Raw genomic sequence first — 25,908 nt, 5'->3', positions numbered from 1 at the left:
GTGTTCTTGCCTGGAGAATCCCAGGGACGGGGGAGCCTGGTGGCCCTCAGTCCATAGAGTCACAAAGAATCAGACACAGCTGAAGTGACAGCGCAGCACATTCCAAGCAGGACAGGCACAAGTGGCTTTAAACATTTCTGAAGCACTAGGGTGAATGAAAATTCTTCAAAGCAAAATAAGTGTATTATTCCTCCTTTTATTCTATCCCTGTATCAAAACTAAGAGTTGAAGAGGAGTAAAGGGGAGAGGGTTATCCAAATGCATTAAATTTTATCCAGTTGATTGATGAAAGCTATGTGAAACAGGTAGAGCTTTAGGAGTACAGGTAAGGACACAAAGAAAACCAAGAACACCAAGGTTGAAGGTGGGCTGAGAGTGAGATGTCCTGGACCAGGCAAAGCTCAGAGATGCAACTGAGTGAACAGATAGAAAAGTCCATTTTCTTTTCCCTCACCCATTTAATCAGAAGCTTGGATTCAAAGCTAAACACAAGGATCTTTTTTTCTGAGTCTACAAAATCTATCTTATGCCACAATGCTGATTCTAACCACATTTTGCCACAAACTGTTTATCGCTTTAGCAACAGTAAGACATAGATTTTCTACTAACCTGTCATTATTCAACTAGCTCATGCCTCTTTCCTAAGGCTGAAAAAGAAAATGATAGTCATATCCATTTCTGAAAAATTCAAGAGTGAGACTGATTGAGGGGGGAAAAAAGCAAAGAACTTATGTTTGCTTTGGAACTTAGGTTCCAAAAGGAATCCTGACAGGGAAAGAAATTAATTTGTAGCAACAATACAAGCTCAAGGAAAGAACAAAGATTTTAAGCAAAAAGATCTGTATCTTTTTGGTCTACCATTTGGGGCAAAAGATCTTAAGTACCTCACCACCCTCAGAAGTTCTCCTTATTTGCCATCTTCATCCCACTTTTAAAGAATAGGTCAGGAGGACTTTGCTGGGGGTCCAGCAAAGGCTAAGTCTTTGGCTTCCAGTGCAGGGAGTTTGGGTTCAATCCCTGGTCGGGGAATTAAGATCCCACATACCTCGTAGCCAAAAAAAACAAAACATGAACCAGAGACAATGCTGTAACAAATTCAATAAAGACTTTAAAAATGGTCCAGTCCAGGTTCGATGCATGATACTGGATGCTTGGGGCTGGTGCACTGGGACGACCCAGAGGGATGGAATGGGGAGGGAGGAGGAAGGGGGGTTCGGGATGGGGAACACATGTATACCTGTGGCGGATTCATTTTGATATTTGGCAAAACTAGTATAGTTATGTAAAGTCTAAAAATAAAATAAAATTAAAAAAATATAAAAAATAAAAAAATAAAGTAGATCAGTATGCGATGCCCATGGAGGCAGAGGAAGTTCACCCACTTTCTTAAGAATGAACTTGGATTCTGTATCACCAGGACAGATCTGTGATTTGGTATCTTCCTTCTACAATACTTTGACCACCTGATGTGAAGAGCCGACTCGTTGGAAAAGACTGATGCTGGGAGAGATTGAAGGCAGGAGGAAAAAGGAATGACAGAAGACAAGATTCATGTCCAATTCAATGGACATGAATTTGAGCAAACTGCAGGAAGACAGTGAAGGACAGGGGAGCCTAGCTGCAGTCCATGGGGTTGCAAAGAGGTGGACACGACTCAGCTCCACAATGAACTTTTCATTCCTGGAAAGATGTTCCTCTGTCAGAGAAAATGCCTAGCTGTGATCTCCAGAACACTTTTTAACTACTGGATTTTAACTGAGGGAAAAAATTAAACAAGGTTATAGGACCTTGCTTAATTTGACCAAGTTGTTTGTATGATGTACACTTTTTTTCTGGGTAAAGTCTTGCCCTTCTGGGTAAAGTCTTGCCCTTGGTCTATATGTTAAGAATTTGATTGTTAGAACAGATTCTCAATGTATCTTTGAAAGCACAAGTCCATCCCCTTAAGCAAAATAGATGCAAATATGCACGAAGGTTCATTTTTATCTTACAAACTGAAATATATTCTTGTTTTTCACAAGACTTTGTGAAGGCTGGACCACTTCCTTCAAAAATCATCCGGGTGCAGTAAATGGGGTTAATACACTGATTCCATTGTGTTTCTAATTCCATCAGCAACTTTATATGTACAAGACCTGTGGTTCATGGCATAAAACTTTGCCTATAGTTTTCTACTTCTATACAATTATTAAATATGTAGCCTCAAAACATGCAGACGTATAATACTGAATGGAGAGAAGAAAAATGTAGTTAGAATTTTTGCAAAACTTCTGAGGAAGAAAAAAAAAAGGTTTATCTTAATAGCTTCTGCATATTAGAATTCACTGCATCTTCAGAGCAAATATTTATGGAAACATAATCAAGACTTTTTCAAACTTCCTGCTTCCTTTTCAACATTCTCTTTCAATGTTGTCATAATAAATGTAGCATTACGTTCATTTTTCCACCTTGCCTTTTATTTTAAAACCATCTGAATGGCCATAGAGCAAAATCAGATTGATATTGTTGAATTTTGATACTTGTGAGTTTGAATAAAAGTTCAGTAAGAACTGCAAAAAGCAGGCACTTTGTGGATTCTAATTACAGGAAATACTGTAAAACAAGGCACAGAAACTGAGCAAAATCTCAAGATTTTGAGCAACAAACTGAGCAACAATCACAAGATTGTTCAGATTGCTTAAGCAGTTAGTCTAAGCACATGAAGAAAAAAGTCTGTAATAAGAGCACAGGCTGACAAATATAAGATTTACGGAAGACAAATACTAAGAGCAGCAAGAATTTGTCAACTCTTTCTAATACAGAAAGAATTCCCTTCATAAGAGACCAATGATTATATTTCCAGCAGGGTTTTGTTTGTTTTGTGTGTGTGCTCAGTTGCCCAGTTGTGTCCGACTCCTTGCAACCCCATGGACTCTAGACCATCAGGCTCCTCTGTCCAGGGAATTTCCCAGGCAAGAATACTGGAGTTGGGTGCCATTTCCTCCTCCAAGGGATCTTCCAGACCCAGGAATTGAACCCTCATCTCTTGTATCTCCTGCACTAGCAGGCAGAATTTTTACCACTGTGCCACCTGGGAAGCCCTTTGTTTGTTTAAAATATTGCAATTCCTTGTTAATTTCTGTCAAAGCTGTTACGCTCTCACCATGTTAACTACTCTACTCCTTGCCTTTTCCTTAGAATCCATAAAATAATAATATTATCATTTAAAGAAGAGGAAAATAAGTTAATGGAAGTTGAGAACAAGAGAGATAGGAAAGGAAACCAGAAGGGGGAGAAACTCGAATCTTCATGACTCCATATAATGAAACTTTGATCCTTGATTTAATTTGCTCGGCTATTATGATAGTAAGTGATCCATTGAATCCTGCACAATCAACCTAAAATGACCATTTTGTGATTGATGCATACATTAATAGCTGATCTGACTGACCATATTGATGGGCCCTGGAGAAATATTAATAGCACCTGAACTGAAAAAAGACCAAAGCTTAGGTATTATGAGTCTATAAGGAATACTCAGTTTCACTTGGCAACATTAAATGGAAAAAGAGTATTATTAAGAGGACCAGCAATCAAGCAAATGAACATTTAGAATTATGACTTCTCTCGCCAATCGCTTAACTCCTTCCCTCCCTTCACAAACACGGAAATTGTATACAGAATGAGCAATCAACTTGGCCCTTAAAGACCTTCTATTGCTCCTTAAAGGATGTTCCAATACCAACTATAGACAAAATATTTCTTTGCAGTTAGAGATTTAACAACCCTAACTCAGGATCCTCCTGTTTCTCTAGATTTAATATTCTTCATATTTAGTTTGTGCATATGTGTGAAGTCACTTGGAGTAGGCAATGGCACCCCACTCCAGCACTCTTGCCTGGAAAATCCCATAGACAAAGGAGCCTGGTAGGCTGTAGTCCATGGGGTCGCTAAGAGTCGGACACGACTGAGCGTCTTCACTTTCACTTTTCACTTTTATGCATTGGAGAAGGAAATGGCAACCCACTCCAGTGTTCTTGCTTAGAGAATCCCAGGGACGGGGGAGCCTGGTGGGCTGCTGTCTATAGGGTCGCAGACTCAGACACTACTGAAGCGACTTAGCAGCAGCAGCAGCAGCTAAGTCACTTGTCGTGTCAGACTCTTTTGCAACCCTATGGCCTGTAGCCCACCAAGCTCCTCTGTCCATAGGATTCTCCAGGCAATAATACTAGAATGGGTTGCCATGCCCTCCTCTAGGGGATCTTCCTGACCCAGGAACTGAGCCCATATCTCTTATGTCTCCTTCTTTGGCAATCGGGTTCTTTACCACTAGTACCACCTGGGAAGCCCATTTAATTTGTAAATTGACCCAATTTCTTGAGTTCTCACACCCATGCTTTCTTCCAACTCCAAGGGATTCTTTCTAGCTTTCATCTTCCCTTGTCTATACCAGTGGTTCTCAATCAGGGTAATTGCACGCCCCAGAGGACCTTAGACAAAGTCTGGAGATACTCCTTATTGTCATAACACTGGGGAGGTGGGGTGTCACTACTGGTATCTACAGGTTAGAGCCCAAGGATGCTGGCGTATGTCCTATGCGGCACATGTAACAGTCCAAAGAAGGAAATCTGCTGCTGCTGCTGCTAAGTCGCCTCAGTCGTGTCTGACTCCGTGCGACCCCATAGACGGCAGCCCACCAGGCTCCCCCGTCCCTGGGATTCTCCAGGCAAGAACACTGGAGTGGGTTGTCATTTCCTTCTCCAATGCATGAAAGTGAATAGTGAAAGTTAAGTCGCTCAGTCGTGTCCGACTCTTAGCGACCCCATGGACTGCAGCCTACCAGGCTCCTCCGTCCATGGGATTTTCCAGGCAAGAGTACTGGAGTGGGGTGCCATTGCCTTCTCCAAGAAGGAAATCGGGACTTTCTATAAAGCTTCATGGCCCAGGGTCACTGAAACACCTAAGCCCCACGAGTGCCCAGTCCACCACCTCCTCAGGAACTGGCTGCCTCCTGAACATCTGGGGTGACCTTCCACTCTAAGGGCAGGAACAAGAAAACCCCACCAAGTAGCCTCACCTTGAAGAGGCTGACTTGACACATCACGTGTGATCCCGTCCCGCTGTCCCACACTGTCTCATGGCGATGCCTGAGTAGGAGCAAGGCCGTGGGAGGCCAGGGATCCAGCCAAAATCAAAGATTTTTGTTTTTGAAAGGGAGAGTGAATGCAGGGGGCTATGATCAGTTTCTAAAGACCCAAGCTGTCTTCTAGTATTTACTGTTTTAAACGCATATCTATGAATATCCTCATGGCCTCATAACTTTCTTTCCTAAACGCTTACAGGATGTTTTTCTTTGTCTTCAGTGTTTAACATAGTCAGGATGATCTCTGGGAATGGGTCTGCCTTAATGTTACATTTTCTGTATATTCCTCTTCATTATGATTAGCATAGGGTATTGAATGTAGTTCTCTGTGCTCTACAGTAGGACCTTGTTGTTTATCCATTCTATACATAAAAGCTTACATCTGCTAACCCCAACCGCTCACTCCATCCTCCCCCAAACCCCTCCCCCTTGGCAACCACCCGTCTGTTCTCTATGTCCAGGATTGTTTCATAGATAGGTTCATTTGTGTCATATTTTATTTTTTTTTTTTATTTTTTTTGCTTTCTTTTTTTTAAATTTTATTTTATTTTTAAACTTTACATAATTGTATTAGTTTTGCCAAATATCAAAATGAATCCGCCACAGGCATACATGGGGAACACATTTGTGTCATATTTTAGATTTCATGTGTTAAGTGACATCATGTCTGCATTAATTTTACCTTGATCATTTTAAATATTTTCATTGAAGGATTCCTTTAGATCAAGAAAACTTTCTTCAGTGTTTTCTTTTTTAATGTAATTTTTTAAATTGAAGTGTACTTAATTTACAATGCTGTGTTAGTTTCAGGTATACAGCAAAGTGATTCAGTTGTATATGTATTCCATATTCTTTTCCGTGATAGATGATTATACAATATTGAATATAGTTCCCTGTGCTATACAGTATTTCCTTCTTGTTTATTGTTTTATATATAATAGTGTGTATGTGTTAATCCCAAACTCCTAATTTATCTGGTGTTTTCTTATTATTTATATAAATTTGTCCTGTTCTATTAGCAAGCCTATTGCTCTTCCACTGGCTGCATCCTGATACATACCCTCCATAATTATTGTTTTCACTCATAGTTTCATCTTTTTATCTTTTTCCTTTCTGTTTTCTAATGATTCTTCAAGTTTGCTTTCTGTGACACTGATTCGGCTTTCTTCACTAGCAAGCTATTCACCGAGTTCATGGAATTCCTCGTTTCTTGTAATAATTCTTTAGCAGAAAAATGCAGTCACTTCAAAAATTAATCAGAAAAGTATAACTGCATACTTTTTCCATGTTTCTTTCCTTCTTAGGGAGATCTCTGCTTGCCTGTTATTATTGAACATTGCCAAATAGAAGTCATGTTTGGCAGTGTTCCAAATTCACAAAGCAACTGCTGGTCCAAAGTTAAAGAAAAGAAAAAGGAAATTGAGTCAGAATAAACTGGTTTATTGCAGGTGGAGATGGGGAGGAGGTCTGGGGTTTTCTATCTTCTGCTGTGGTTTGAAGATGGATTGTTTTTGTTTAGTCGTTAAGTCATGTCCGACTCTTTGCAACCCCATGGACTGTAGCCCCCCAGGCTCCTCTGTCCATGGGATTTCCCAGGGAAAATACTGGAGTGGGTTGCCATTTCCTCCTCCAAGGAGTCTTCCTGATCCAGGGATTGAACCCACATCTCTTGCATTGGCAAGTGGATTTTTTACCACTGAGCCTCCTGGGAAGCCCCTTAAAGGCAGATACCTTGCCTTTAATCCTGGCTTCCTTGCAGAGTGCAGCCTAGCATAATCACAGCAGAAAGTGTCACCTTCTGAAATAGTTGGATCCCCAAAGGAAGATTTCTCCACACCCAGGTCTCTGTTTCATGTGGCTGCCATGTTAGGACCAAGCGACAGAGCCTAAAAAACCATAAGGATCCCAAGGCTACTGGTTCACAGAGGCCAGGAGGCACCAAAGAAGACCTGTCAACCCCTTTCCACTAACCACCTGCACCCAGGAAGGCTACCTTCACCTTTCAGCTGCAGGCTTTAGCCCTCAATGTTCATGGGCACAACTCTGACTTAGAGCCATGGCATAGTTCTCCTAGACATAGGGCCATTATTTTGTCCTTATTTTTCCCCCCTCATTCTAAAATCCATTAGCAGGTACTTAGAAATTTCTCTGGGTTTCTGGTATGTGTGTCAATCAAACGGATTGACAGCAAGGGCAGAGAGCTGGAGAGGATGGGAGAGAGGGGAGGATTGATTCTTTCAAAGAGTATTTATGTCGGGGGAAGCATATATGTATATCTATGTCTCCGCATTGGCCATTAACCCAAATGCCCTGCCTTGCTACTTAACAATATCCAAGTGTCCCCGAACTGCCATCTACAATTGTATCAGGCACTAGCTGTTCAACTGCACCCCCATCTGCAGCCCCTCCCCGAAGCATTCCCACCAGTGTTTCATAGTTTCTGGTCCCCAGGCACACGTCAGCCCGGGAGAACCCACTCTGTGCAGTTTCCCCATCACTGCTCCTCAGGCCACGGGCCCACGGCTCTCCCAACCAAGACCAGACGCAATGAAATGCCTTGTCTGGCTCTTTACTGAGCCAAGCTGGTGTGTTTTTTCCCCCTAATGTTAAAACCAGGTTCCAAACGATCCAAAATAAGCAATTGGCTGTCATTAGATATTTCCCTCGTACCACAGAAAGAATTCACACACCATACCTATACCAACAGGAATCCAGAAACATCTCAACCCAAACAGCCCGTCACTCTTCGGAAAGGCTATTCCCGCTCCTGCCGGTCACTCGTGAATTCCTTTAGTTATTCAGAAATTGAACAGCTTTGAGACCTTTGAGTCCCTGTTATAGTGCAGAGTCAAGGATTGTGTTACAAGTGCAAAAATTAATCATAGCAATTAGGCAGGAAAGGAGGTGTCAGGCCAGCTCCTAGTTCCTGGAGCAGAGTTAGGTTACCGCTCGGGGATTATGGAGAATGTTGTTGTAGTCAGCTTTTTTAAGGCTGGATTGGGAGCTCGGGGTGCCTACATTTTTAATTTAAATCCTGAGCTGCTTTACTCTCTACAGCAACAAAAACTACTATTTTATTCTGCATGAGGGTCACTTAGCTCTTTTTTATGTTGCATTTCTTAATCATCTTCCATCGGTCATTCCTAATCATAAAATGGGCTCAACCTACACCAATCCAAAATGTTTTTAATCACTTTACAAGGTGGACCATGCTTTTACCTAAGCACATTCTCTTCTTTCACTTCTAGAAAGGCTCTAGCTGTGCAACCAGGTGCTAAACTATTCAGGAAGTGCAACTGAAGTTCAGCGGAGAAAGAAGTCCCAGGGGTGCTGTCGTGGAAACGCTTTATGAAGAATTCAGGCCTTGAGTGAGACTCAGAAAGATAAGTGGGCTACAGAGAGGTGGTCGGGAAGGAGGAGAAACTGGGGTTGGAGGAACAGCACAGACAAAGTCATGGGAATCAAGCAATTACATGAAACAGATGCAAGACGCTGCTCCAGACTCCGTCGGATAAACAAAGAGAAAAAAAAATCTGTCTTTAAGGAGTATGAAACTGGTTGTAAAAACACACACAGAATCAGCAATGCATTTCAGAATGAGAGGTGGCTGTAAAGAACAGCTCTGCCATGGGGCTGCTGAGAGCAGAGATGTGAACATCAGTGTGACCCAGGCCAGAGAGGTCAGTATGTGGGGGTCTGCGGGGCACAGGGTGCAAGAAGAGGAAGAGAGCTGGAAGTCAACCATGAAGCCACACAAAGGAAGTGACAGGGTGGCACTTAAGATTGGCACAGTTACTTCAGTTCCATTATTTCCATTTCCACAGCCACACTGTGCATGCTCTGTCACTCAGTCGTGTCCTACTGTTTGTGACTCCGTGGACTGTAGCCTGCCAGGCTCCCCTGTCCATGAGATTTCCCAGGCAAGAGTACTCGAGTAGTTGCCATTTCCTTCTCCAGAAAGTACAACCACACTGTAAGAAAGATTGAATGAATGAATATTAAACCAATTTAGAAGAAAGTGTACAAGGAATTCAAAACAGATTTATCAAGACCACTACCACTAGTTTCCTTGATTTGAAGAGCAGTGTTCTTTCTACTCTTGCTTAGTTCTGAGGGTGATGGCAATTATGGAGGACTTTCTGTCTGGCTGAGCCATTACCCTAGGGTTTCAATAGCAGGACACAGACATGAGAAATGTGGGACCAAATTAAATTGATCACAATGAAGCAAAATGAAGAGGAAAGGCATAAACGCGATGAAAGAATCAGTAAGACTCAAGGGCTAGGCACTTTTGCCTTCATGGACCTCTTCTTTCATGCTTTACCACATAAAACATACACATTATGTGAATATAATTATACATTATATACATTTTATAATATACACACATTATATGAATATGATGACGTCATTGATATAAAGATGACTATATATAAGTATCAGGCTTCCCAGTTGGCACTAATAGTAAAGAATCTGCCTGCCAATGCAGGAGATGCAGGTCCGATCCCTGGGTTGGACAGATCCCCTGGAGGAGGGCGTAGCAACCCACTCCAGCATTCTTGCTTTGAGAATCCCATGGACAGAGGAGCCCCGCAGGCTATAGTCCATAGGGTCACAAAGAGATACAACTTAAGTGACTTAGCATTTACACAGTACAGCACATATAAGTATTATTTATTAGAAAAGAATTTTTATCTAATTTTTTCTTCATATTTTAAAAGAAGTTGAAATATTTTCGTGGGCCTCCAAAACTATTATAAGTCCTAGGCATTGTGCTTACTGTGCCTAACAGATAAAGCAATCTTGATTGATGGGCAGAAGGGAAGATAAGAGTCTTAAATGATGGGAAAATTTCTAACAAGAATGAAGAAGTTAAGAAGTGAATTCATTTTGATATTTGGCAAAACTAATACAATTATGTAAAGTTTAAAAATAAAATAAAATTAAAAAAAAAAAAAAAATAAAGTGGTATCATCTGCACATCTGAAAAAATAAATAAATAAATAAATAAAAAGCAGAGACATTACTTTGCCAAAAAAAAAAAAAAAGAAGTGAAACTAACTCAAAGAGGAAGACAAACAATTTTGATTTTTGTACTTGTGGAACTTGAATTGGCTAAAGCATTCTGATGAAGACAGCCAGTAAATCATGTGCACTGTAGCACCTCGATTCATGCATATTTGAAAATCAATAGCTTAAAGATGTTACTGAAAATGGTGAAAAGTGAACAATCTTCCCAAGGAAGTTAACTATAGAAGGAGGTGCTAGAAACTAATATAAAAGGCTCTGGGATGTCCCACAGTTAAAGAGATACTAAAGAAAGAGGAAGGTGCAGTACTAAAAGAAATAGTGGATTCTTGTTCTCCTGAGAGAGGTTGTTTGTCCTGTGATTGGGACCATGGCTGTATTTTGTTTTCAAAAGGGAATCCTGCTTAAAAGTGGCATAATATTGACAGTGAAGATGAAGACAGCAGCAGCTACATCTTTTTCATCCTTTCTTCCTGTGTCCTTCACTCTAAATACTGAGTACACGTGCGCGCGCACACACACACACACACACACATCACACAGAAACACTCCCCCGAACATAAGCTTCCCACATCATGGAACTTTTCTAAATATTTCCATCCAAAGACATCTTCTGAATAAAGATACATGGACTCAACTGAAGGAAACAACTGGCAACTCAGCCACCTGAGGTAAGCAGAGTAACTCAGTAAAGCACAAACACAGCTCAGCACCTTATGGTCAATGCATGAGCAGATGGAAAATACAGAGCTTTTTCTTTCATTTCAAGAAAACTTTCCTTGTTGGATGAACTACCAGCTCCACTGTGTGCAGCCATCACAATCGTGATCTCTGGTTCTGTTGAAAGCAGTGGAGATGATGGAAGCCAAACATACAATTTACTATGAAAGGTTTGTTTTCTGTACTAACATTTCCTTAAAGAAAATTACCACTGATGAGCCTTGCGACACATCTCTCCTGGGACTGTAGATTCTAGGTATTTTGGTGCAATTGCAGAAACCTACTCAGAAACAGATGGATCTGTGAATGATTGATGGATGAACAGGGAGGTGGTTGTTTAAGGTCAGTCATCTGAATCATGTCTTGGGAGAGTTCCCATGAAGTTACATAGGATGAAAATCTGGGCCAGTATTCACATGCCTGATTATTGAAGTCAGAACAGCTGCATTTACTTCAACATTCCCAGCCTCACACATACATACATGCCAGTGAAGCTTAGAGGTTAAAATGTAAGAGGAAAATCACAAGTGGGATAATAAGAAAATGGAACTGAAAAACTACCCTGGAAAAACCAATACATGCCTCAGCTAGGCTGGAATATAAAACTGAAAAATTACTAAGATATGGTACAGAGGAGAAAAAGAAGGAGAAATGTGAGAGGTTGTGAAATGTGGAGGAAAAAAATAAGAAACTCTAAAGTGCATTTAATTAGAGTCTTAGTAAAAAAGAGTGAGGGTGTAGAGTATAGGAATTACACAGGAGATAATATCTCAAATTTTCCAGAAGCAGTTAAAAATCATTAAATGACACAAAATGTAAACACAAGATATATTAAACAAGTCAACAAAACAAAAATAATTATTCAAAATATTGTTAAATTGAAGAACAACATTTAGAAAAAGAGAAAAGATATTAGCATCCTAAGAGAAAATTTGAATCACAAAGAACAGTGAGACAGACAGCAGACTTCCCAGCAGCAACAGTGGGAGATAAACAGGAGTGGAATATCTTCAAAATGGTGAAACATTTTCTGTCAGTAGAGAACCACAAAACTCTCCTGCAAGAATAAAATAATCCTCAAAACATTTTCAGATTTTAAAAGACCTGGAAAACCTTTAATGGAAGAGCTTTAGGAAGAAAAGAAATGATTCCAGAAGAAAAAGATATGGTATGAAAACAAATGGATGGCAAAGAAATTGGTAAACGTGTATAAAACTAAACATGAGAAATATAAATATAAAAAATAACATTGGTAACACCTAACTTGTGAGGTTGAAAAAATAGATGAATCTCAAAGACTGGGCAGTAATAGCAAAGGGACATGTAAGGGATTAGAAGACCTTATATTCTTCCAAAGAATGAAGAAAGTTAATGCTATACTTTACACTTTACGTAACTTCAAAGGAATCCAACAAGTAATAAGAATAAAATTTAATTTCCACACAGTGGGAGATGAAATGAAATGGAGTGCGGGGCAGAGAATATAAAAGACAGCAAGAAGGAAGCAGGTGAATGAAGCATAATGAAAGCAAGACAAGCGAGAACCAATAAAATGGTAGTAAAAAATGCAAAGCTGAATAGACACAAACTCAGCAGTTAAGAGACATGAGACAATTACAATCTCTTTGGACAAATGGAATCTAGTCACAGTTAATAAACAAAAAAAATGAGGTCCAGAGAGCAGATGGTCTATTACTAAAAATGAGTATATGCATCACTAATATTGATGCTAAAAGCAGGCAGAGAAGAGCGGGGGTGGGAGCAATGCAGTGGCAGCATTTGCATTGGCAGTGATTTGATGATTTGACCTCAAACTTCTGCTCAATATCTATGTGATCCTGGGCAAATAATTAGCCTGCATTTATTTTCTAAAGCAATAGAATTGAGATAGGAGTGGTACCTATTCATAGGAGCCTATGAAATAAAAGATGTAAACTTCTCTTGACAGTGCCTGGCACAGAGGACAGACACAGAGAAATTATTAGTGTAGACTGGAAGGGCTACGGAGGGTTTTATACTATGAAAAACCCTTGAATTTGAGGAATGGGTGAGTGGAATTAAGGATGGTTAACAGTAAGAAGGACAGAAAATAGAAAAACTGAGCCAAGACAAAGAGACAAAACTAGGAAGATGAGATGCACCTGGCCTGGGTGGGACTCAGACGAACTGACTGGGGAATCTGGGCCCCTCGGCATCCCACTTCCTCCTGCCTCTCCCGTCCCTCCAGGATGTCTTGCTGGAAGTCAATGGTTACCAGGAGAAAACATCTGTATCTGAAGACAGCTGGATGTGCATTCATCTCATTAAAATTTTTTTCCAGAGTTTGGGCTTTAATGTTGTGTGTCACCAGTAATGTCATGAGAAATTCAGAGAGAAAAATGTGGTCTATGCAATTAGTAGCCCTCAGGCAGTAAAGCTTCTGTTTCAGACAGTGTCAAAACACTGCAAGATCCAGCAAGGCAGAGCCAACTGCCAGAGCAGATGCCTAAACTCACACTGTTCCTGGCTACACAACGCACGCACATTCCTACACACATACACAAGCATGCACACACTGAAACAGTGCACGCATGCACACACATGCAAACTGTACCACCTCACATGTGTTCGCACATGCCATGCATGCGTGCACACACATGGGTGATCACATATATGCATGCCAATCATATGCCATACACATGCACTGCTAAGTTGCTTCAGTCGTGTCCGACTCTGTGCGACCCCAGAGATGACAGCCCACCAGGCTCCCCTGTCCCTGGGATTCTCCAGGCAAGAACACTGGAGTGGGTTGCCATTTCCTTCTCCAATGCAGGAAAGTGAAAAGTGAAAGTGAAGTCGCTCAGTAGTGTCCGACTCTTAGTGACCCCATGGACTGCAGCCTACCAGGCTCCTCTGTCCATGGGATTTTCCAGGCAAGAGTACTGGAGTGGGGTGCCATTGCCTTCTCCTACACATGCACAGGTATAATCATATGAATGGTCACACACAATGCAAAAACAAATGCCATATACAAGTACACATAATCCTCACATATACAAATATGCACACATGCATACTGCACATCCATACACACACTGCACATGTACAAACACACCTATTAGCAAAATAATTAACTGAACATAGCAATTAACAACCCAATGTCCTTATATGTAACTTTAACTTTATATTTATATTCTTTGCACTCTTCCCAATTTTGAATCATGAAAACTAGCCTGATGGATGTGAAATTTATTTTAGGAATAATTAAGTGTATTCTTAAGGGCTCACATTATTCAAATAGGTTTCCACACTTGAATTTAATGAATTCATCTATGTACCTTGAGACTACAATGATTATAATTTTATAACTATAAAATTCTCTCTCTCCAAACAGACAGTGAAATGTTTTATTTCATTATTATATTCTACTTACAGCCAAATTATAGCTATATAATAAAAAACATATTTCTGTGTAGGCCATTGAATACTATTAAATTTGAATAGGAAACCTTTGGCACAAAGAATCCAACACTTGTAGAACAGACCACAACAGCTTTCTGAATTATCTGCTTGTCTTTATGCCAAAATACAGCAATTCCCTGTCTTTTCTAGTATTTTCCCAACTCAGTCATGAGTCTAAAATAGTTGGACTTTCACCACTTCCCTTGGTAGCAGAGCAGAAAACAAAGCTGCATATAGATTTTGCTATAATTTACCCTCGACTCAGTGGGGGAAAACTTGCTCCAGTGTGTGTCTGCCTGCGTATCCATGTCTGTGTGTGTGTGTCTGTCTGCATGTGTATTTATATGTCTGTGTGTGTGTCTCTCTGTCTCTGGGTCCGTGCATCCGTATGTTTGTGTGTGTTACAACAGATCAGCTACCTCAAGAAATTATACAATCTCTGCATTTTGCATTTCAGCTTCTACACTAAATAACACAGTTTATAAAGTGTTTGGGGGATTGTATCTTTTATCAAAAGACTTTCTCTCAATGAAAAGTGAAAGTGACAGTCACTCAGTCCTGTCAGACTCTTTGCAACTCCATGGACTGTAGCCCACCAGACTCCTCTGGCAAGAATACTGGAGTGGGTTGCCATTTTCTTCTCCAGAGGAATCTTCCCTACCCAGGGATAAAACCTACATCTCCTGCATTGCAGGCAGATTCTTAACAGTCTGAGCCATCAGGGAAGCCCAGTTCTCTCAATGAAAGGTGGTTTATATTATCAAAATATTTAAAATGTTATCCAAAGAGTAATGACTCATCAAATACAGAATGAAGCCCAAGAGTTTAATGTAAATCATCCTATTTTGAGATTAAAAACATCCTTCAGGAAGGCCAGGCTAACATGACAGGCAGGTCCTGGGAGCCACAATGCTCACCCCTTGAGGGTGAGCAGGGAGGCTTCTGGAAAGCAGGCTAAGGCCCTGGATGGGATAAGAGGGGGATGACAGGCCAGTGGAGAAGATGGGCCCAGGGCCCTAATTAGCTGAGGTGGACTGACTATCTAAGGCATTATGTGCAGTCTTTGCCTCCACATCTCCAGAGGGATGGGAAGACATAGGTGGAGAGGCAAGTGGAGATTGACCAAGGTGCTGGAAGGCAGGTCTAGGGGAGCAAGATGGTGTGGTGGGGACAGGATGGGGAGGCCAGAGCAGCCTGGCTCCTCTCCTCGGTTCTCTAGGCACCTTCCTGAAGAGGGCAGGGGATGGGGGGTTTACGTATTAAAGGTGGGGGTGTCAGTTACAGAGGGACACATCCTGACAGGAGCTCCCAGTCAGGTCAGGACCTCTGAGAAAGCCTTAACTATAGCTGTTTGTTCTGTGGTAAGAACAGCCTTAAAGAGGCACATGCCATACAAGTCAGCACCATATAGACCCACCCCGGCTGAAAGCCCCAGGACACTGATGTAACAGCACAGGTTCTAGAACCCAAGTCACACCCCAGCCCTGCCACTTCCTGACTGAGGACACTTCAGCCAGTTACTTCTCTCTCCTGTGCCTAAGTTTCTTCCTCTGTAACGTGAGGATGAAAATCACAGGTACCTCAACAGGTTGTTGCCAGAATGAAGAAGTCCAAGCCCAGGAAACACTCTTCCAGAACCTGGCGCAAGGTGGCGGTTGGTCGCGGATGATTTCAGTTGCACAGTCAAGGAGAACAGGTGACTAAAAGGAAAAGAGACTCGGGTTTTCCAGGAATATACTGCAGGCTTGTTTCATCCACTGTTTACTAATGGGGCTTCCCTGGTGGCTTAGACAGTAAAGAATCTGCCTGCGATGCAAGAGACCTGCGTTCCATCCCTGGGTCAGGAAGATCCCCTGGAGAAGGGAATGGCAACTCACTCCAGTAGTCTTGCCTGGAGAATCCCCAGGGACAGAGGAGCCTGGAAGGCTATATAGTCCATGGGGTCACAAATGAGCCCAGCACTGGAGGGTCTGGCCTCATTAAAGCCTGTGGAGATGGAAGACACACATCCCTCTCTGAGTCTGGGTTTCTTCATCTCTGCCCCATTTATCTCAGGCTTATTGTGAGGATCAGATGAAAATGTACATTGATGGCCTTCCTGGTGCCAATTACTGCTCCATGCCTGCGGCTGCTCTGAAGGGGATGGTCAAGGGGGGAGATACTTAGGGCACAGCTTCTGGGATCCAAGCTGCTAAATGCCAGGCAAATTCTGGGGCTGGTGGGCATGGTACCAAACTGGGATGTGACTGTAGAGTGAGAACTAAAGAAGAGATTTTGAAAAGGACTTTAAAGTTCACAATGGCATCCATCTAATGTAAGCAAGCTGGGTGTTTGGCCAATGACCTCAAACTCAGTTGGGAAACCAAGGAGATTCCTTTAGGGGCACCCAGACATGAGGTCATAGAGATGGGACTCTTTAAACCCCTGGTAAATCTCAAACTTGGTGCAGATGCTGTAGACTTTGCCAGCATCCAAACTACTATTTTTCTTCTAAACTGGTTTTGGTGTAGCTGCAGCTGTTCCTTCCAGTATTTTTCCCCACCCTTCTCGTAACTGGTAGGTCAGGACACACGGAACAAGCAGCACAGTCTCAGACCAAGCGCCGTGTTTGACCTACGAGAAGGCAGACATGGCTCAGATGGGTCCCAAACACATATAAACTATAGTTGACGAGTTGGATAGTTTGATCTGAGATGCTGTAAACTAGGGTCAGATCCATGAAGGGCTTTGTGTCTCATGCTCAGATCATTGACCTGTATTCTAAAAGCACTGGGGAACCACTGGGGAGGAACTTCAGCGGTGGAGTGATGCTATCAAATGTATGTTTCTCATCATTTTAGGGAGCTGATAAATTTCAGTAGAGGTACCTGGGTTGTAGGGAGTGCTAGAAGGAAGTTGAAGGGAGAAAAATTAGTTCTGAGATTTTCTTTAAATCATTCAGTTAACACAAATAATATTATCAGTTTATTTGGATTCTGTAAATCCTAACGAAGAGTGAGATTACAAGGATGTCACAATAAGAAAAATACTATTTTTATAAACCATATAAAATGTTATGGATAGCACAGGGAACTCAATTCAATGCTCTGTAATGACCTATATGGGAAAGGAATCTAAAACACAGTAGATATATGCATGTGTATAATGGATTCACTTTGCTGTACACCCAAAACTAACACAACACTGTAAATCAACTATACCCCAATAAAAACATTTTAAATACATGTAATTGTTGTCCTTGACGAAAATTTATTTCTCCTTAAAAGAGGATTAACACAGCAATAAGAGAGGGACTTTACAGTTTACTGGAAAGTGTATCAACTTAAACAGTGAGGCTCACCCATCAGGGCAAATCATTCCCTGGAGGCTTTCAGAAGCAAAGGAAGCACCCCCTTCAGAATCACCTTTGTCACTATTATGATATTTATTTCATCCACGCTGGAGCTCAGTTGTGTCTGACTCTTTGTGAGCCCATGGACTGGAGCCTGCCAAGCTCCTCTGTTCTTGGGCTTTTCCAGGCAGAAATTCTGGAGTGGGTTGCCATTTCCTCCTCCAAGGGATCCTCCCAATCCAGGGATTGAACCTGCATCTCCTGCACTGGCAGACCGATTCTTTACCACTGAGTCACTTGGGATGCTCCAGGAGATATTTATTTCTCCCTGACTCAAAAAGATTTTGATTATTTGCTGCAATTGATAGAAATGTCCATTAGCGTGACTACATTTGTAGCCCCAGAGTCAATGAGGTTTGACTTACCCCCTTTGGGATATTAAGAAGCCTCACAGAGGTCTACACTTGGAAACTTATTTATTGTGACTGTACTTAAATCCCATCAACATTTGGACAACTTCAACGAGGAAAGTTACCACTACTGAGTTTTACCCAGCGTGTCTAATGGAGACAGCATCTTTAGAGCAGTGGAAAGCGGAAAAATCCGACCATGCCAGCGAAGGAGAAAGCCCTTCTGCTTCCAGTGACTGTCTGCCCTCCCAATTATTAATGAATAAAGACTCCTTTTTTCCATTTCCTAATGACGTCCACAGTTGAAGTGCAGACTGACTACAGCAGAGTAGTGAAGTGGAATATTTCAAGGGCATTCATCATAAGTGGATACAGAGAGACCAGACTCCTGTTTCAGTGTCAAGGTTTAAATGTCAAACACCTGGAGACATAATTACTCAACCTTAAAATCATTCTGTGAGTTCATTGCTCTGGTTCAGGGAAAGTCAAACTCATAAGTTAAGTTCAAGACAGTGTTCGGGCTGGGGAAGGGAGGGGCCCCCTGATTACTTCTGTAACCCCAGAGCATACTTGCTCCATCACACCAGGAGTTCACTGACTAAACACCACATCCCTGAAGAACTCAGATGAGAACTTTGAGAAACCCCTATGTGCTTGAGGAATCAGGTACAAGCACCTGAAAATACTCTCACCGAAAGTAAACTCCCCAAAAATTTTACCATGAAGAACGTTTTCATAGGACAGGCAATCTCATGTCAAAACAACTGCTTCTTTGACTCAAATTCAAGCCAACTGCTATTTCTAACTTCTTAGGCCTAATTGCTTTGGCTGAAAGGACCACTTAGCCGCCTCCACAAATTTCCAGGACAGAAAAGAAATGCGTTCTTTATTTGAAATGCACCAAAGAGTAAGAACGCTCTTCTAATTTCTTGACTCTCTACACCTCATTTCCTTCTCCTACTCATTCTCTGTGTTCTTTTAGTCAAAGTCTGAACATTAGTGAAAAGACAAAGTAACATGCAGAGTAAGGGTGGTCTAATTAATCCACATACTTCCAGAAACCCCAGACTGAAAGATGTTTCAGTTCTGAAGAGCGGGGGTCCACACCCGTGAATATACTGTTTTTCACTGACAAAATTCCAGAGTGTCTTATTACCTATGACATGAACATTTCCATTTCTCTTGAGCATGTGGAAAGGATTCCTGCTGTCCTTGTGCAAAAATCCGAGCTAGACAACAGCCCCAGTATCTCAGAGCAGCCAGAAACAGCCCCTCTCCCAAAACGGCTACTAACACTCCCTGTCTTGTGTCTTGGCACACAATAAGGAAATGATAAGAGTGCCTAATTAAAGAAGGGGAAAAAAATCCAAACCCTAAACTAGGTCACATAGAGATGGTGTGAGAAGTCTAGCTAGAAGCATTTCTCAACTTAACATTTTACCTAAGACCCTGAAAATGATGAGTTCTCGTATATTACCACATGTATTCAAAATACAAGTATTCAAAATTCTAACTCCTAGTGCTTATACCAAAAAACTCTAAGCAAGCATTTATTTTCTCTCCCTGAATATCCAGTGGGAGCTGAGCTGGAGATTATGCCCAAGGAAAGGAAAGCTTTCTTGATTCACTTATCCTTACTGGTACACTAAAAGTCAAACAATTGAAAGTAACGCTGTAGCCTAATCAAATCTCCGTATTGAAGAATTCAGTCAATGCCACATTCTCAGTTCATCAGGATTACAAACAAGATCATGAGGAGACAGGAAATGCCAATTCCAGCTGTGTTAGGAAACCAGTAGTCACTTCCAGTCTGGAAGGTAAAGAACACAGCTGGAAGCTAAACTGGTTTTGTTGACAATATGAAATAGATCCTGATGAATTTTTCTTTTCACTGTTAAATGTCTGGGTTCTGCAGCCCTTGTGGAGCACTCCTTCTCCTCCTGAGTGACAGCTGAAGAACAGAAACCCCATTGCAATCCACTTTTACCAAAAACTCCATTTCAACTCAACTAATGGGAATCCCAGGGATAAATGTGACATCCTTGTTAAGACATGGTCAAGATGCAACCTAACTGCACAATTCCCAGGGTGCTTTTGCTCAAGAGTAAAGCCTAAGGGGGAGTTTCCTGGCAGTCTAGTGGTTAAGACTTCGCCTTTCAATGCAGGGGGTGCAGGTTCAATCCCTGGCCTGGAAGCTAAGATCCCACCTACCCTCACTGCCAAAAAAACAGAACATAGACAACAGAAGCGATATTGTAATAAATCCAATAAAGACTTTAAAAATGGTTTACAAAAAAAAAAAAAAATCTTAAAAAAAAGAGAGAGAGAGAGAGAAAAGCCTAACTTATTCATCATAAAGTTGGTGGTCAATTTACCAAGGCAGGGAATTTTCACAAAATATCTGTTTTACCTCCTAAGAGGAAGAGCTCAGAAAACCAGTTCCTATGAGGAGAGACAGAGGAACAGAAGTCCTTTTACTGCTGCATTCAACCAGTTGGGAATGATTGGCCCTAATCCTTTCAGCATGATCATTCATTAGAAAAAAAAGAATAAAAAGCACTGATTCACAGGCATTTTGCTATGTGCTGAATATACAAGGATCATTGGATGTGGCCTCTTCCATAAAGGCTTTTACTATTAGAGAAGAAAGATAAATACAGAACTAATTTTAAGACATGTGATAGAAGTTGTGATATAGGAAGGAACCACACATTATATGAGCAACATTATGCATGAATCCCCTAGTCAAAATTACATACTGTAGGAGCTCAATGACTACTCGATGAATGAATAAATGGATGGACTTTGCAGGTAAGAAAGTCAGATTCAGAGTGGCAAAGAAGTTTTCTTAGAGTCACACAGCCCATCAGCAGCAGGAAAGGACGAGAACTTGTACCCCAGATTTGTATTCACTTTTCCACTTCCCAGCAGTGTGACCTGTGAAACCTTCCAGCCAATGAGAGAATCTCTATTCATTTTCTAACAAGCCAACCCTGTCTTGATGGAAGCACAAGACATACAACTTTTGGATGAGTTTTCTTTCCCCTGCAGTAGTTAAAATCCCTGCTCAAGAGCTCCTAACACCTGAGAATGCAAAAGGTGAAGCAAGACCCAGAGCCAAGGACAGAACTCAAAGTAGGAAAAGTTATCCTTTTTTAAACAAAATACAGTTATAGTAAAGGACAATTTTTATGAGAAAATTAGTTTGGAAATCAAAGTAAAATGATTAAAGACTACCTTACTAAGTGAAGTAAGTCAGACAGAGAGAGACACATATCATAGGATACCACTTACACATGAAATCTAAAGAAATGATAGAAATGAACTTATTTACAAAACAGAAACAGACTCATAGACATAGGAAACAAATTTATGGTCACCAAAAGGGAAAGTGGGGGAGAGAGAGGGTTAAATTAGAATTTGGGGTTTAATAGATTCATACTACTACATAAAGATTAGATAAACCTCAAGGATCTACTGTGTAGCACAGGTAACTATATTCAATATCTTGTAATAATCTATAATGGAAAGTTATATATATATTTAAATTAAATTTTTTTAATTTAATTTTTTTTATTTTAAAAACATGAATTATCAATAACTTTAAAATAGGACACAGTCCTTGGCCCCGAGACATTGACTTGCTGAGTTAAGAATTACGTGTAGAAAAGGTAAATATGCCAATCGTGACAATGTTTGTCAAGTCCTAACTGAGTGATCAGAACAAGGTGGTAAAGAGAGTAGATAAGAATTTTACGAGGGCTTCCAGAGGTCAGGGGAGATTCTTCAAGGAAGGGAAAGTAAGCCAGGCCTTGGGGGATGGAGAGATTTTGAAGAAAGAAGAAGGAAGCAAAGGCAGCTGGCCAGGAGGCTTCATGGAGTCCGAATGTGCAGAACGTGTCCGAAAGCAGCATGTGGCTGGAGCACATTTATACTCAGGAACCACTGGGTTAAACTATGGGGCATTCTGAGAGTGACTAGAGGAAACAGTAGGGCATCCGATTCCTGATGATAGCAAAACCACTGAGGAGGTTTGTAGAACTGTCCCAAGGAGGGCACATGCAGGGCTATGGCAGATGGGATAAAGAAGAACAAAGAGATGTTATCCAGAAAAGACCAGATCTGGCTTAGAAACTGGTTGGGATTGAAGGAAACAAAGATGGTAGATTCAAGAACAGAAATGGGACTGTTAAGAAGGAGAATCAAGATGCTCATTCAAGTTTCTACAGGCAGTAAAATAATGTAATAGGACATTGAATTCAGTCTAAAAAGATCTGGATTTCAATTTTGGGCCTGCCACATGAAAGTTGTGTGACTTTGAGAAAGTTATATAGTAACACAAGCCTCCATTGCCTCATCTAAAAATCGAGGATCATAACAACGTTCATCATTATAACTGAAATTAAAACTATTTTATACAAAGCAAAAAAAAAAAAAAAAGAAGGAGAATCAAGGGAGGCAGGCTCAAAAGGGAGGGGATATATATATATCCTTATGGCTGATGCACGCTGTTGCATGGCAGAAACTGACACCACGTTGTAAGGCCATCATCCTCCAATCAAAAATAGATTTTAAAAAAGAACTAAGTCTGTTCTAGATCAGTGTGTTGGTGTTGGGAAGGAAAGGGATGCATCTGGATTCAAGCAACCAACAAACTCTGCTGTCCACCTTAAACTATCACAACATTGTCCACCAATTACACTGCTTACTTACTGTGCTGTGCTCAGCACTGTCCCACTTTTTGTGACCCTCCGGACTGTAGCCTACCAGGCTCCTCTGTCCATGGGATTTCCCAGGCAAGAATACAGGAGTGAGTTGCCTTTCCTACTCCAGGGCATCTTCCTGACCCAGGGGTCAAACTCATGTCCCTTGCATCTCCTGCACTGGCAGGTGGATTCTTTACCACTGTGCCACCTGCAAAGCCCAACTATATTTCAACATAAAATAAAAAGTTAAAAAGAAAACGGCACCAACAAAGAGTTGGAAACATGAGACCAAATGGAAATTGAGGCATAACAGCATGACCTCTCCAGCATGACCTCCGAGCCCTAAAGTCCGTAGCCCGGGGCCTGGGAGCAGGGCCACACTGGCAGGGGGAGGTGTTCCACAGAAGGGCAGAAGCAAAGAAGGGCAGAAGGCAATGGGAAGAGGGCCCCGGGGGAAAGAGTTGCAGGAATGGGGAGCAGACAGTCTCCAGAAGGAGAAGTCACGTGGTGAGTGGTCCCACAAGGGTTCTTGTGAGACTCACACGCCCTTTCTCCCATCCAAGAGCAAGGCCAGTGTTTCCCACATTTGATTTCTGCTCAGTTCCTATAATCGCTTACTGAGCACCCACAGGATGCAGTTCTGTTAGAGGGTCCTCTTTAAGTGTGTCTCAGCTGCTGTGAGCATCCTTGGATTCACTAGAATATTTATGGTCATTAAAATTGTGTTCCCAGAAGTTGTATACCACAGGGAGCTCAGCTTGTTGCTCTGTGATGACCTAGAGGGGTGGGATGGGGGGATGGGAGGGAGGCTTAAGAGAGAGGGGATATATGTATACATATGGCTGATTCATGTTGTTGTATAGCAGAAACTAACACAACATTTTAATTATTTTCCAATTAAAAATGTATTTTAAAAAACTATATTCCTGAATCACAAGCTTTAGAAGTTTTATTTAAAAAACAAACATGTTTTAAAGTGAAGGAGAAACAAGCCTACTGTGTGTATCAATTTTCCATGTTGTTTTAAACAGTTTAAAGGAACATAAAATGCATCCTGCATCTCACCTCTCACAGCCTCAGGAGCGTGAGCAGGTTTCCACAGGCAGACCCCACCCTCCAGATGGCAGACATAATCTCAGGAAAGCTCAAAGTTTTCCCCCCAGTCTCACTTCTACTTCGATATTTTTATATATTCCTTTTCCAGGGAAGGTTTGTTTTGTTTTGTTTTTAAAGTTTCCAGAGTTTAAAACGTCAACATTTGATTGATTGGAGTCACTTTCCTAGCTTAACCAGTCAGCTGATGGGAACGGTTCATCCCTTAATGCAATAAAACACATGTCAAAGATTACAAATTGTTTAACAAGTTTTGACAAACAAGTCCCCTGGTGGTCCCGAAATTTCTGAGAAGCCGATGGAAGCGGTACACTTTTCTAGATTCCCCTTCTATCAGCACAGAGGCTCAGAGGTCTAAAGTAGGTATTGGTGCAAATAAGGGCCATTGTCAGACAATAAAGAGACACAATTGCCTCTGTTAGCACAACAATTAATTTTGTTTGCAGAGTACCAGTCTGTCTATTTGTTACCAGGAATGTGCTAATTATTCTTGCTAATTACATGCAAAACATTCATTATCACCTATAAGTGGAGCCGGACCCCTCAGGTTTCAGTGACAAATTAATTACTGTGTTTTCCTTCTGAATGTATTTCTCGTCGGTTCCTGGTATTATCTGAAAAATAAATGGTTCAGCAGCCTGCTCGGCTCTCAGAGCCACTCATTAAAATGAAAAGTAGGCCTGCAGAGTTAGATGGGTTTTCCTTCCCTGTTATTTTCGAATGGTGATTCCTGAAAGGCTCCAACTCCAATCACAGATTTATAAACCCCGACACCTGGTACAACGCGTGCATCTGGGTTTCATTAGGTACCCGAGCATATTTGCGGTTGTAGTCACTCACTGAACCTCAAGGAGAGGATAAACCCCAGTTCCCAAGGTGGAGAAAGGGCCCTTCAGCTCATGTACATCACCTTGCACCCCCTGGCCTTGCCTTTCCAAAGGAAGGGGTGACATTCCTAATCTGGTCCAAACTGGAGTCCACCCCCTTTCAGAATCCAAACGACCACTAAACAGATCTTGAACTGCCAGCTTACTTATATGGCCCGTCCACTTTGGTAACAAACAATGTAGCTGAATGCATCTTAATTCTAAATATGGAAACACTGGAAACACCAAGATCCACACATACTGTGATTTTGCCTTGGCTCCGGGTTGCCTGGAGTTGCTGCCTGTCTCGATTGTTTCTAACAGGCAGGACGCCAGCCTTCAGCTTCCAGGCTCTCCCCATCTTACTCTTGCTTCCCACAGCAGCAGCTAACTGTGGCTTATGAAATGACGATATATCTACAGGGTTTGGAGCCATTCTGGTGAGCATCCTGAATCAGTAAAACCCTCTTCCCACATTTGAAACTCAGTGTCTTCAAAATCTTGAGATAAACAGCATTTTGGATGAAAAGTCTGCACCTGAAAGGGAGATGGGAGAAGGTGGTTGAGGACCACCACCACCTCTACCCCTCTGGAAGGAAGCTCATCTCAGACTTAAGCCTGGCGCATGGCTCTCAGGACAGCAGGGTCTCCTTTAGCAACCCTGACAGATCCAGACTGGAGCAAAGCCTGCATCATACACAGAAGAATCTCCCCGCATTTATCAATCTCAATCTGTATCACTTGTTCTTCTTAAAGCTTCCTCTTATTGGTTTCTTCATATTTACTCTGGCTGTTTTCAGCTACATGAGTCTAATGGCTGCCAGCATTTGGTCTATTGATGTTAGAATAATAGCTCCATGCGTGCTCAGTCTCTCAGTCATGTCTGACTCTTCATGACCCCCATGGACTGTAGCCCACCAGGCTCCTCTGTTCATTGGATTCTCCAGGCAAGAATACTGGAGTGGGTTGCCATTTCCCCCTCCAGGGTATCTTCCCAACCCAGGATCAAACCCATACCTCCTGCATCTCCTGCACTGGCGGGCAGATTCTTTACCACTGCTCCACCTAGGACGCCAAATAGTTCCATGACACAGAGGCAAACGGTAGTGCTTGGTCATAAATAAAATAGGAAGGAAGTTTTCATTATCACATAATTTATTCTTTCGTTTTT

General features: G+C 41.6%; 1 long non-coding RNA gene across 1 annotated transcript; it reads right to left on the bottom strand.

The window, feature by feature from the left end:
- Positions 1-8,481: 8,481 nt before the first annotated feature.
- Positions 8,482-25,126, bottom strand: LOC129626229 (uncharacterized). Its single transcript, XR_008701844.1, has 3 exons — positions 25,000-25,126; positions 15,892-16,011; positions 8,482-9,093 (listed from the first exon to the last, which is right to left on the bottom strand). It is a non-coding gene; the product is annotated as an uncharacterized LOC129626229 (long non-coding RNA).
- Positions 25,127-25,908: the final 782 nt, after the last annotated feature.

This window comes from Bubalus kerabau, chromosome 13 (genome assembly GCF_029407905.1).
Source record: "Bubalus kerabau isolate K-KA32 ecotype Philippines breed swamp buffalo chromosome 13, PCC_UOA_SB_1v2, whole genome shotgun sequence".
Taxonomy (NCBI): Eukaryota; Metazoa; Chordata; class Mammalia; order Artiodactyla; family Bovidae; genus Bubalus; species Bubalus kerabau.
Note: the sequence above shows the minus strand (reverse complement) of the source record. Positions and strands in the feature narration are given on the sequence as shown.